Source organism: Artemia sp. Qi Xiang Cuo, chromosome 4 (genome assembly GCF_049724085.1).
Source record: "Artemia sp. Qi Xiang Cuo chromosome 4, ASM4972408v1, whole genome shotgun sequence".
In the NCBI taxonomy this organism is placed as follows: Eukaryota; Metazoa; Arthropoda; class Branchiopoda; order Anostraca; family Artemiidae; genus Artemia; species Artemia sp. Qi Xiang Cuo.
This window is the reverse complement of record NC_142797.1, coordinates 41308029-41322763: the sequence shown is the minus strand read 5'-3', so window position 1 is coordinate 41322763 and position 14735 is coordinate 41308029. Positions and strand designations below refer to the sequence as shown.

At 36.0% G+C, this 14735-nt stretch overlaps 1 protein-coding gene across 1 annotated transcript in view; it reads right to left on the bottom strand.

Annotated features, from left to right (window-relative positions):
- Positions 1-14735, bottom strand: part of rg (A kinase anchor protein rugose) — a 334338-nt gene that overhangs the window by 129678 nt on the left and 189925 nt on the right. The gene's annotated exons all lie outside the window — the stretch shown is intronic.

Genomic DNA, 14735 nt, shown 5'->3' with positions numbered 1-14735 from the left:
AAAAATTTCTTCTCATTTAAATGACGAGACAACATATAGAACTACACCCCACGATCATACTGATCAATTTGCAAACAAAATTATAAATGAATTAAAAAGTTTAAAACAAAATGGTAAAGTTACTCCGCAGCTATACAATAAATTCTTCCCCCGTGGTAGCTTTTGCCCAAAGTTTTATGGTCTACCAAAATTACATAAGCAAGGCATTCCTTTAAGGCCCATAGTAGCTTGTACGAAAGCCCCCACATACAATATTGGGAAATGGTTATGTACAGCCTTTAAACCTTTGATTTACTCTCAAAAATCATATATATGTAATTCGGTATATTTAGTTGAAAAACTCAAAAACGTAAATATCTCAGAAAATACAATTATAAGTAGCTTTGACATTGTTTCAATGTATACAAATATTGATGTCGCAGTATCTGAACAGTTATTAGAAAATAAAATCAAAGAAAATTATCACTTAATAGAAGCTTCAGCAGCAGGAATAGATTGTGATGTCTTAATGTCCTTGGTTAAACTCTGTAACAAATACTCAATGTATTTCCAATTCAGCAATTCTTTTTACCAGCAAATTAAGGGCTTAGCGATGAGCGCTCCCCTCTCCGGGTTACTGGCAAATATTTATGTGGAACATATTGAAAATTGGGCATTAGATTCGTATTTTTTGAAACATATTTTTTGGGGACGGTACATGGATGACGTAATTTCACTCTGGAACTATGGGGAAAATGAGCTTAAGGGTTTTTTAGATCACCTTAATACATATGATAGAAATTTACAGTTTACCTTAGAAATTGAAATCGCAAATAAAATCCCATTCCTGGATGTGTTAGTTATTCGTAGCTTTGATAAACTCAATTTTACTATTTATAGAAAACCAACACAAAATAATAGATATTTGCATTTTACATCAAACCACCCCCTCAAGTTAAAAGAGCAGTCGTAATATCCCTCGTCGATCGCGCCCTAAATATTTGTTCTGATTCCCACATCACAGCAGAATTAAACTTTATCAAGGACATACTTTTTGGAAATGGGTATCCTATGATATTTATTAATAATGTAATTAATTGTAGACTGAAAAGACATTCCCGTAAAATTAATGATAGCTTACCAAGTGAGATGTCTGACAAGCCCTTAAATATAATCTACCTCCCCTATATCCCAAAAATCACTACAAATCTTAAAAAAGTTTGCACAAAAAATAATCTGCATGTAGTATTCACAAATAATTTTAGAATCATAAATTTTCTAAATTCTGGTAAAGATAAAACCCCAGTTACTCGCCAAAGAGGGGTCTATCAAATACCATGCGATTGTGGCAAATATTATATAGGTAGAACACACCAGAATTTAGAAAAGCGCATACAACAGCATAAAGATGATATTGTCAAAGCTTTAAATTCTAATATTTCCACTGTTTCATCTGATTCTGCATTAGGCAGCCATATTTTTGAAAATCCTAACCACAATATACTTTTTGATGAATCTGCCCTTATTAGCAATGACCTAGGCATAAAGCAGGTAGTACGAGAATCAATTGAAATCATAATTAAGATTAATAATAATATTTCCTTAAATAGGGACTTGGTTGAATATACACTAACTGCTCTATACAAAAATTTAATAAAAAATGATCTTACAAAATATTTTTAAAAAAATAAGTGACATTAACACAGACCTGGTCACAAAAAGGCCTTTGAGGTTAGATGCCAAAAAAGCTGGATTAGCAATAAGAACATGTTTTTAATTTATTTTCTTTCATTTCATTGAATCGTCTTGTTTTACCTTACTTTTTATCAGTCCTGGTTGAACTTCGCTGAAGTAATGATGCTAGGATTGTTTTGAAAGAATTTCCACTTTTTTGGTTTTATTGGTCGCATGTTGTTGTGAGTCTTTTTTCTTTTATATATTTTTGTCTTGCTGAGGACGGCCCTTGGACATAGGGCCGAAATATTCATTCAAATTATCTCCACTGTCTTACAAAAAGATTTCCCTTTTGTTCTTCGTACTTTTGTTGTTTGTGACGGAAAGGCAGTGTGGTCTTCGTCGCTATTTATGAACTCTCTCGAAAAATTGACGGCTTTTTAGAGAATACGACACATTCAGGCCCTGTTTGGCCAGCTAGAATTGACACCAACGTAACAATGAACCCTGCCCCACCTCCTAGGTTTGCCGTTGTACTAAAAAACTGTCCTGCAAACCTGACCTCAATCTAGTGCTCGTAATGATTTTGTCGATAAACTTTGCCCTGAGGCCTCAGGTGAAATAACTGAACTTAAAAGATCGACTTGGGAATGGAAACTTGTTGTTTAATCAAAGCGTGCAGCGAACAAAATAGTCAAGAATGCTAAAAACAGTACCTCAGGTATCTCGGTGAGTGTGAAATCCCCACTGTTTAAATGGATCCTGAAAGGCGTACCGATCAAATACGATGAGAATCAAGTTAAATTCCTTATACCAAATTACGTGAAAGTTTCACAGTGCGGAAAATCCCGAGTGTTTAAAGTCTACTTTGAGTCGAAACAAAACCTGGATCAGTTCTTGAAAGTGTCTGTGAAAGTTGGCTACGAAAAGCTTTCTGCACAAGAATTTGTATACCTCCCAAAGCGTTGTTTCTCGTGTCATAAGACTGGGCATCTGTCCTCCCAGTGTTCCAATCGGTCCCTCTGCTCTCGCTGTGAATCATGTGATCACACCTCTAACAGTGCCTCTCCGTGTTCGGAAAAAATGTTGTGTCTAGAATGTGAAGTTGCCGGCCATACTTGTTACAGTGTAAAGTGTCCTAATAACACCAGTCAACTAGCAAAGCCTACGGTATGATATGGATGTGTCTACTACTGCGCAAGCTGTAATTTCGTGGAATATTAAAGTGGACTTTTAGTCAGAACTCCTGTGATAAAAGGTTTGCTTTCGAATTGTGACGTATTGTGCTTGCAAGAATTTTTTTTGACGAGTCATTGTTTAGGCCTTCTGAAAACTGACAATAATTTTACTAGCTATTCGGTGCCCGCAAAACGATCCGCTTCCAGTGGTTGCCCCTTGGGTGGTATTGTGATGCTTGTTAGGACCTCGTGCCGGTCGAGTATTTTTTATTCATGTGACTTTTTCTTGCTGTCAGTGTAGAAGAATATGTTATTGTAAACGTCTATCTCCCGACAGATTACCGCAATAACCGATCGGAATTTTTATTTACTTCTGCTTGTGAGAAACTAGGGTCTTGCCTTCTAAAGATTCACCTGTTAGATAAGTGTTTAATTACCATAGGATATTTTAGCTGTAGTTTAACCGATGCCTCATTATTACGTACTCCTGTTTTGTCCGATATTTTTGATAATTGTTTTAGGATCTTGTCGAAACATCTCGATTGCACTAGCAATGACCATTGAAGCCTCATATCGAACCTTGACCATGCGGATTCTTCTATAAATCTCCAAGTGTGACCTGTTCACATCGTTAGTGATTTTCAACTATCGGACCACCTTCCAGTATCTGTATCTATTTCTTGTTCCTCTGCTCAGTCAATTACCACCACACAACCACATCAGCCTCATGCCCAATTTTACAGGGATTGGAAAAACATCCAAGGTGATCTTTTTGCTGCAGTTACTAATTCTGTCCTACATAAAATTCATGTTCTGTTCCAGCTGCTCATGAGGACTCTGCAAATTGGTGCAAATGAAATACGGGTCTATCTTGCATACGGGTCTATCTATCTTGCACAAATTTTTCATGTTTTTCGATGCGCGGAAAAAGCCGTTATACCTCTTATACGTATACGTCGCGGTGTCACAAAGCATTGGACCAGTAATCCGAGCCTAGTTGAAGCTTGGAGAAAATCAGAATTTTGGTACCATTTGTGGCTCCAGTGTGACCGTCCTCGCTCTGGCTGGCTTTCTGACATTCATCTTTCTACAAAAAGAAAGTTTGCAAGAGAACTGAACCAGATAGTTGAAGAGACGTCCCAGCAAGCTTCTCTGTCCCAATCTTCTTTCTGGAGAAATGTATCACGAGATCCTCCTAGTGCCCGCCTATCTACTCAAGTTATTCCTGGTTCCGAATGGAATTCATACTTCTCTGCTGAATTCTCCCCACCAGATGCCGCCCTACAGTCCGAATATGAAGATAAGCTTGATAAATTTATGTCTAGTTGTCTAACCGACAATTTTGTTGTTTCGGTTGATTCTGTACTGCGAGCAATCCAACACCTAAAGCATAAGAAATCTTCTGGCATCGATAAAATGAGCGCTCTTCACATTCTGCATGGAAGCGAGCTGCTGGTAAACCATATTGCTATTTGGATGAATATGATTGTCACGCAATGATTTGTACCTTCTCCTTCCTTAATTGGAGATCTCACTCCAATTCAATAGAAAGGTAAACTCGCTACCCAGTGCTTCTCCTTCTGCCCTATAACAGTGGCTACTACCTTCTGTAAGCTTTTTGAACTTCTTTTCATTGACCATTTGAACGCAAAATGCTATGTTCCACCTTACCAATTTGGATTTCAGCCGTGTCTTGGTTGTGTCCACGCTTTGTCGGCTGTCGCGAACGCACTGATCGATGCTGATGCATCAGGTGAAACTCTCGTGTTGACCGGGCATGATGTTCGTAAAGCGTTCGACTCTCTCATTCACGCCGCTATGCTGCTCCATGCAGCAAAACGTGGAGTGAGCCCTTCATATGTCAGAGCCCTTCGAGACATGTATTATCGTCTTAAAATTCACCTAATACTTCACCCATTAGCTAAAATTGACGGCTCTCAAGTCTACGAAGCAACCCCTAATATTTTTGTCAATGTCGAAAAAGGTACCCGTCAAGGTGCTGTTTCTTCCCCTTTACTCTTCAATAACGGAGTTCTTGATGCACAGTCAGCTGTTCCCACATCTTTCATCTTTGCCGGTCTTGATTTATCTCTCGTATGTTATGCAGACGACATTCTGAATTTGAGCCGCACTATCCAGAGCATAAACGAGATTTTCACAACGCTACAATCTGAGTATGCAAAACTAGGTCTTCAGTTCAATGCTGAAAAGTCTGAAGGTGTATTCTTCAACTGGAAGCAAGCGTCACCTAGGGATATTCCTCTAGGAAATAGTAGGATTAAGCCAGTAGATCATATCACCTACCTCGGTCTTCCCATTGGTTCGTCAATAATGCACACGCGACAACTATTAATTGCTCACATTGAACGTAGAGTTGGGTTATCTTTTGTAACTAATAAGTTACGCTTCAATCACCGTCTTCTTTCGAAACTTTTTAACTCTGTCGCTCTACCACATTATCTGTACATATCGCCGTTTTGGAAAATGCTTACAAAATCTGACAAGTCAAAAGTTCTTTCAGTTTTCTTCCGGTTCGCAAAATATCTTTTAAGTTTTCCCTCCTGGACCCGCAATTCTTACCTAATTAGAAAATTCAGCATTGCTGACCTCATTATAGATGTGGAAAAGCAAATACTACTACTACTACTAACAACTCATCGCAGCACCAAGCCGCCTGAGGCCAACACAGCTACGCAAGCTCCTCCTGCACCCCAATCTATTCAAAGCCTCCCTTTTTACACCCACCCACGAAGTTCCCATTTCCTTTAAATCTTTCTTTATGACGTCCTCCCACCCCAGAAGGGGACGACCTGCTTTCCGTTTAGCCCTAGAGGGTTGGCCGAAAAGAACACTCTTCGGCAATCTGTCATCCTTCATCCGCACAACATGCCCTAACCACCTCAACCATTCTTTCATTATAGACCTAGAAAGCGGTATTGAACCACATTTTTCGTATAGCCTATTGTTTGAAATACGGTCAGTCAGCCGGGTACCCAGAACAATCCTTAAGCAATTTCTCTGGAAAACATCTAGCAAATCTTCACCTGCTTTTCGGAGCGTCAGTGCTTCAGAGACATATTTGACCACTGTCATCACAGTAGCTTCTAAGATTCTAATCTTGGTTTGCAGACTTATCTTCCTATTCTACCATACTTTTTTTAACTGTGAAAAAACACCCTGAGCCTTGGCTATTCTATTTTTAACATCTTCACTGCTCCCACCATCTTTACTAATAATACTACCAAGGTAAGTGAAGCTGCCCACCTGATCAATCTTTTCATTACCCAACGTCACCTTTTCATCTCCTTTTCACCTTTTCATCACCTTTTCTAAAACTTCATTCATTTTGCTCAAATTTTCATCTAGGATCCTTAAATCATCAGCATAATCTAACTCCAGGAGACTTTTTCCTCTAAATTTGATTCAGTAGTCTCCAATTAACTTTCCTTTGCTCATTAAGAGATATTGTATCAAAATTATCCCTATAAATGTGGATAGAAATTAGTACTGATTAACTACTGACTCGAAAAAAAACCAAATGCTTTCCTCGTTTCCTTCCATAACTAAATCGTTCTTATTCTCGTAAATAGCGATAATCACTTTAGTGTATTTGTCTGGTATACCATACAAGGATAAAACCTTTACTAAAGCTCCTCTATCAACAGAATCGAACGCTTGCTCATAATCTATAAAACTGAGGACCAAAGGTGTTTGAAAACTTAGGCAATTCTCAATTATTAACCTAAGAGTGGAAATTTGGTCAACACATCCTCTACCTTTTCTAAAACCGCACTGCTCTTCTCTTAAAACTTTGTCTACGGCATCTCTCAGTCTAAAAAGTATCATATTACTAAGCAATTTGCTACCTACAGAGACCAGACTAATGCCTCGATAATTACCACACTCACTTTTATCACCTTTCTTATAAAGTGGCTTAATTAAGATTTTCCTAAAATCGTTAGGTACTTCCCCTTTTTCAAAAATCATATTCATAATCTTCAATAACTTATTTCTAACCTCAGAGCCACCATATTCAAGAAACTCATTTACTACCCTATCAGCACCTGGAGCCTTATTATTCTTTAATCCTTTTAGTACTGTTGCTAATTCGTCCTCACAAAACAAATCTTCCTTCACATCCAAGGTATCACAAACTTTTTCATTTTCCTCTATATTTTTTCCTGCAACTCTATCTCGATTAAGCAAGTTCTTAAAATGTTCGGCCCATCTCGCTTTAGCTTTTTCCTTATCGCTAATTGCGACCCCATTCCTATCTTTAGCTGGGACAAGTCCGGATTGACTACTACATCTCAATTTGTTAACGTGCCAGTACAATATTTTACTATTATGCCGTCTAGCTGCATCTTCTAAATCCTCGGCAATTTTATCCATGGCCTCCAATTCACACCTCCTTAGTTCATATTTCAATGCTTTCTCCACTTTCTTTACATTTCTTATGTTATCATACGATCTCTCACTCAGATAATTCTTGTGCAAATCCTTTCTGCTTTCTATTAAACATAAAGCTTTTTCACTAATACTCTTAGCTGCAGTTCTGGCTTTCTTCCCTAAGACACCTTCTGCAACTTCACAAACTATTTTTCTAAAATTATTCCAACCATCTTCCTAATTATCAAATTTTAAACTCTCAAGTTTAGTATTCAACTGTTCCTGGAAAGTTTCTCTCAAATTCTCATCCTAGAGTCTACTAACATCATAACTTCCCGGGAGGTAATTACCCTTCCGATATTTCAGCTTTAAATTAACCCTTGACACTACTAGATGGTGATCTTTACTTTTAACATGAAATAACAGCACTCCTATATACCCTAGTATCTTGTATTGATCCTGCCAGTCTTCGGTTTACTATAACATAATCAATAAGGTTTGCTGTCTTACCATCACGTGAATACCATGTTAGCTTATGAGCCATTTTATGACCAAACACCGTATTGGTTATAACTAGATTGTTATACCTACAAAATTGCAAAAGTCTGTATCCATTACTGTTTTCTTTTCCTACACCAAATTTACCTAAGCTGGGATACCATCTATCCTTATTTCTACCAACCTGGGCGTTAAAATCTCCCAGTAATAACATCATGTTTCTACCTGGGACCTTGTCTATTTGCTCCTGTAACTGTAAGTAAAATTCATCCGAGTCACTAGTATCTCCATCCGTCGGTTCTACAGGGGCGTATGCTACTATAACTGAGACCCTGAACTTTCTAGTCATAAAATTGGAAATTAGTTTTCTATTATTAGTACCGTTCCAGCCTAAAAAGTAGTTCGCAGCTTCTTTATTCATTATGAGCTCTACTTCCTGTCTACGTGCTCCGTTCTTCCTGCCTGAATGAACAAATTCTCCATCATTTACTGTTATACTTTCTACACCTGGCATATAATTTTCTGAAACTCCCAATAAGTCCCGTTCAAATCATCTGGATTCATCAGTCAATATATTGATGTGATAGTCATTTTTTAATGTTGTAATATTCCAAGTCCCAGTTTCAATGTTCTTTAAATCATTGAAATTATTTTCGCCTCAGGAAAAGCAATGATCCCGGATACCAGTACAGGACGGGGATCACATATCTTCTCAAGTCTACACCGAAGTGCTTAAGCCGGCTTAGAACCGGACAGCAAGAAGTCCCTTAGACCTCCATGAATGGGGGCTTTGTGCAATCTTGGGCCCACATTGGTCGCAACATGGTTTTCAGCTCTTGGCAATGCTCTTCTGTCAACAAGAGTTGAATTCCTGCACAGACAATCTTAAGCCTATTAACTCCGACTCATTATATATTCATGCCTACAAATATTATGCTACTACGGGGAGGCAACCCGTAACAGATAAATTAGCTAGGAAGTGGTTTTTCAGCCCAAAGACGCCCATCAAAACATACCAATCCCAGACGAACTGTCCATTAGTCAGAATCCCGTGCAAATGCTGTGTCGTTTACTAGGCTATAATTTCCTCGAGCGGCGCCACTTCTCAAGTGGGACTAGAGTTGACCACAAGGTCCCCAGTCTTGCTGGTACCCCGAAAAGGTCGAGGCAGCCCTTTACAGAGGCCGTTGTCCATAGATCTGGATCTTACGCCCTGCCGCAGTTGTCCTCCAATAGAGGATCCTCCCGCGAGGGTGTTCTGCATCACCATGCAATTTAACCCATTGCTGGGAGAAGGTTTGCAACTCATGGAACTTGTGGACAAACCAGCGGGCCCTTTTGAGTGTACATTTGAGGGGCCTCCTTTCTCTTCCACCTGTATTTATGACCCCATGCGAGGCCGCCCCAGTTTCTACTATGGACCTCCAGGGACAAGGTCCCCCCTTTGGCCGTGCCTCTTATGAACGCCCCACACATATATGTAGAGTGTTCCCTTATTGCTACCTGGGGACCCAATGAATGGCCAGGGCGAGGCCAGAAAAACGGATCACTTTTGTTTTGCAAAGGCCATAACTCAGTGACATATTTAACCTACTACTTATAAATATGTGTAACTTATAAATATGTGTACTTATAAATATATATATATATATACATATACATATATACATATATACATATACATATATATACATATATATATATATATATATACACACATATACATACATATATATTTATCGATAAAACATTATATCCCAATAAACTTCGTATAAACTTCCAAAAACAAATACAACTTTAAAAACAGTGATAAACTTCCAAAACCAGTGAGACAAAAAGAAAAAAATTCCAGAAATAAGAAAATTAAAGAAAAAAATTACAGAAATGTAATACAAAACTAAATTGATGTCACAGATGTGATAAAAAGAAAGGAAAAGAAAAATCATTTTTTCCCTTTGAAACTTGATTAATATTCAAGATGGAGTGATAATAAAAAATTATTATTATAATAGCAATTAAAAAGCACTATCAACACAACAAAATGCTATTTTCTTTTCAAAGGAAGTGCGAAATTCAGCAAAACATAAAAAACTCATACCTTCATTCAGGCGATATGACATGGCTTTAAAAGATTGGATTAGGTGGTTTAGATATTTCGTCAAGCTGGAGAGATCCCATAAATCTAGGATAGATTCAGCAAATAGCCCTCTAACGACTTTATTAAATTAATATTGAATTACATTTTTTTAAATATAAATATATTAAATTAATTAGATAAAATTAACTTTACTGATATAATCTTATCGTTACGCATTGATGTTGATTTATATAATTCACTTTTTCATCCTTACGTTGTCAATGGTTGCTCTATATGGGGTAGTAATTTTGTTGTAAATTTTAAGCAAATATTTTGAAGAATAAAGTGCAGAATAAAGAATAATTAACTTTACTGAAAAAAATACAAATGAATGTGCATTGTCAGTTTAATATACATATATTGATATTTAGTAATCAAAATGTTAATATTATTTGATTTATTAAAGTTATAAAAGTAAAAACATTTATAGTTTTTTCAGTATAGTGCAAATTTTGTTCTGGCCTTGGGAAAGCATAGGGGTTTTGCGCCCAACTTATGTTAATTTCTGCTCGTTTTGAGTTTGAATCGGCTATTTATTTTAATTTCTGTTCATTTTGGGTTTCATTTATTTATCGATGCTGATTTGTGGTAGTTTCGAGCTTGGTAGATTATTTTATTTTTGCTCATTTTTTGTTGAATGGACTTCTTTACTTTTCTTTGAAAAACTTATTTTGTGGAAAGTTTTTTTATTTAATTTCTGTTCGTTTTATATTGACATAGTCTTTTCAGGGAAAAAAGAAAATAACACTTTAAATATTTTCAATTTTTAAGACTTTATAGTTTGGCCTGCTATTTGTATGCTGGAGAAAAATTTTCAGCAATTTTTAACAACATACACCGTTTTAAAAATCTGGACACAAATAGTACTGTATAACTTAGTTTCATACCTCCTCTATTGACCTGAAACGGAAAACTTGATACCATTCGCAAAAAAATCTGTTTACTTTCTTTGATAGCTTGGATACACTTACAATATTTTGATTTGGTTAAATTTTAAGAGCAGAAGTGCCCCCGAAAGTTTGAACATAATGCCCTCAGTCGTTCTTGGGATATTACTGAGATGCCTTATTGGGAATTAGCATTATCACACTGCATTTTGATTTAATCTTGAGGCAACGTTTAGTTTTTAAAAATAATGGGCAAATGGGAGGGTGGGAGTGGAAGGGGGATTAGTAGCCCTCCAATGACTTTCGACTATTAAAAAGGGCATCAGCCCTTTCTGTTTTCAATCGAATGAGCCCCTTCCGAAGTTCCCACGACAACTCCTTCGATACGAAGTGCCCTGGTCTAAACAACAACAACAACAAAAAATATTACTAATCACTTTCAACTATTAAAAAGGGCACTAGCCCTTTCATTTTCAAACCAAATGAGCCCTTTTCTGAAGTTTCTACGACAACGTCTTCTATAAAACCTTATAAGCCCCCAGGGCATAACTTAAACCCTTGCCCTGAGGGCTGTGGCGGAGTATCCTCCTCAAAAACATATCTTCTATCTGTAAATCAACTACGCTGAACAAAATGGCTATCTCAAAATTTTTATTGGATGTGTTTTTGGGAATGATAGGCGTGGGGGGGGGGGGGCTAGCTGCCCTCCAATTACTTTTGACTATTAAAAAGCTCACTAGCCTGTTGAATTTCCAATCAAATGAGCTTTTTTTGAAGTTTCTACGACAACGCCTTCTATAAAAACATTATATGCCCCCTGGGCATAACTTAATACTCTTGCCCTGAGGGTTATGGGGGAGAGTCCTCCTCAAAAACATATTTTCTATCTGGAAATCAACAACGCTGAACAAAATGGCTATCTCAAAATTTTGATTGGATGTGTTTGGGGGAATGATGGACATGGGGGCGGGGGGGGGGGCGAATTGTCCTTCAACCACTTTCAACTATTAAAACGGGCAATACCCCTTTGAATTTCCCATCGAATGAGCCCCTTTTGAAGTTTCTACGACAACACCTTCTATGAAAACCTTATATGCCCCCTGGGCATAACTTAAAACCCTTGCCCTGAGGGTTTTGGGGGAGTGTCCTCCTCAAAAACATATTTTCTATTTGGAAATCAACTACGCTGAACAAAATGGCTATCTCAAAATTTTGATTGGATGTGATTGAATTCCCTTTTAACGAAGTTGAACCATGCTTGGTCATCAGCACTGGCCCAGTAGTTAAGATGTTTTTTTTGTTTGTTTTTGCGCTTAGTGTAATTGTTGCAATTTTAAACTGATTGATGATTTATTCTCTTTTCATGTGAGACCAATTTAAGTGAGAATGGTTATTCTCATTTTTGGTGTAAACTTTTCTCTGATAATATATTGCATATATTACTAATAATTTATTTGTTTATTAATTATCGGTTCTTTTAAGCATATTGCTTTACGTAGAGATGTAAAAGGATCCGTGATTGAATAATTTCCTTGTTTCTGATATCTATGTATATCGGAGTAAATGAATCATTTGTTGAGAATTTCTTGCCATATTTACACTAGTTGATATGATTATCTACTGTATATTTTTAATTCACTGATGATTATTTGGTTTAATTTTTTTTTTAAACCAATTGTGGCTTGATGCATTGATGTTCATATTGTTTATGTTTGTTCAGTATTTAGCAGCCTAAAAAAAGAAACATGTCGCGTACCTACAGTGCAGTGTATAATTGAGTGTTTCTTTCCTGTTTTTGTAATTTGTTCTAAGAGCTGATTTAGATCTTAGCTCCAGTGTTCGTCACTAAAAACCGCATGTATAACTGCTAAGTTTATGAGTATTTTTCTTCTTCTTTTGTTCGCTTATTGCTCCGTCTTTTCCTTTTTTGTATGACAGGTTTTCCAATAAATAATAATTTTATATATATATATATATATATATATATATATATATATATATATATATATATATATATATATATATATATATATATATATATATATATATATATATATATATATATATATATATATATATATATATATATATATATATATATATATATATATATATATATATATATATATATATATATATATATATATATATATATATATATATATATATATATATATATATATATATATGCTTTGGCCATCGATCCTTGTGAGCTATTCAACAGCACAGGTCAGAGCACGGGCCTTCAGCCCTTGTGGGACTTTCGCCCTTGCAGCTTGACCTCGTTTTTGCTCAGCTGATCCTTGGGCCTTCGACCCTTCCACAGCTTCATTATTATATATCTTTACTATAAGAAATGAAAATATGTCTAGAATACGCGAAAATACTAGTGCATTTGTCATTTTTGAAAATAGTTTCATTTTATGAAAATATTTATGCAGGGTCATTGGTACAAATGCCATTATTTGCAGGGATGGTGTCCGGGCGTACAAAAAGGGTAAAAAACTTGCCGTTTCCGGTCAGTTTGAAACTTACTACTGTAAGTCTATGAACAAGGAATAAATTAGTTAGAAAGAAATTATGTTATGACACGGAACCCCAAAAATGGAGCCCAAAAACGGCAAAAAAAAAAAGATTTCTGGTCACATTGAAACTTATATCGATAACGCTCTCAGGCTAAGGAGACTCTGATGCCCCAAAGATACCACAAATAGCTATACTCACTTTCAAAAAAAGGGATTATATATTTTATACAGTTTCTCTTTTATCCTTATACCATGTAAAGTCAAAAATTTATTCTTTCTTTTATGTATTATTACATTTTAAACAATTATTCTAGTTTTATTGTTGTCTGAAATGTCGTGAATTTATATATTTTTTTTTTCTAAATGGAATTTGTAAGTCACTTATTGATAATTCAAATCAAAATATTGTTTCAACAAACTAAATATATTACTTTAAAAAATGCGAACGTTGTTTCAAATTTTTATTCAGGCATCAGTTTCTTAAAATTTTGAAACAAATAGAATTAAAAGTAAAAGCTTTGAAAAATTGTGTCTATTTGAACAATTATTATTGAGTTAAATATCACTGATACACGTGTTCTAAAAAAAATATTTTCCTCTTTCCTTTAGCCTTGATTATATATATTTCATGATTTTCATTTTTATTTGTCAATGCTTTGAAAAATAAAAACCACACCATTCGAAATATATATCGGAATATATTTCAACGAGCCCGAAAGACACTGACCTTTGAGGAGGTCTGAGAGAGCGATAGCTCGAGTCTTTTTGTAGTAGCTCGTTGTTTTAAACTTTCAGCAGCATTGTGATTTTTGATTTCTTACAGCCAGTTCAAAATACAAATTGTTTTCATTAAAGCCCAAATGGAAGCATAAAATGACACCCCAATCTTTAAAGGCTTTAAGGAATGAGCAGCAACACTGTGTGTATCCGTTCGTTTTACAACGTAACTTGACTGTTCATTTTCATTTATGGTCGATCTGGGTCTTTTCAGTTTATTTTGAGTTTGACTTATAATATGACTTCATTTCTCCTCGTTTTAGGTTTTACGTTCACTCCTTACGTTTCTCTACAAATCTTATTTTTGGAAAATATTTTTTACAAACTAACTAATGCAGGATAGAAATACTAGCTAATGAATACATACACACGGACACGCAGAGACAAACACACATTTACACACATACAAAAATATAAACACGTACAACTAATACAAATACATACACATAAACAGATGCACTCAGACTGACACATATCTGTGTCAGTCTCTGTGACAGACTAACATATACTGATGACACAAAGCACAAACACACCCATACAAAGACACATATACACGCACATACACAGAGACATGTTCACTTAAACATACAGCCTCTAACACCTACAGACAAATGTAGACATAGAGATACAAACTAACATACACAAAGATACAGACGCACACAAACAAACACATACGCGGACACAAATACAC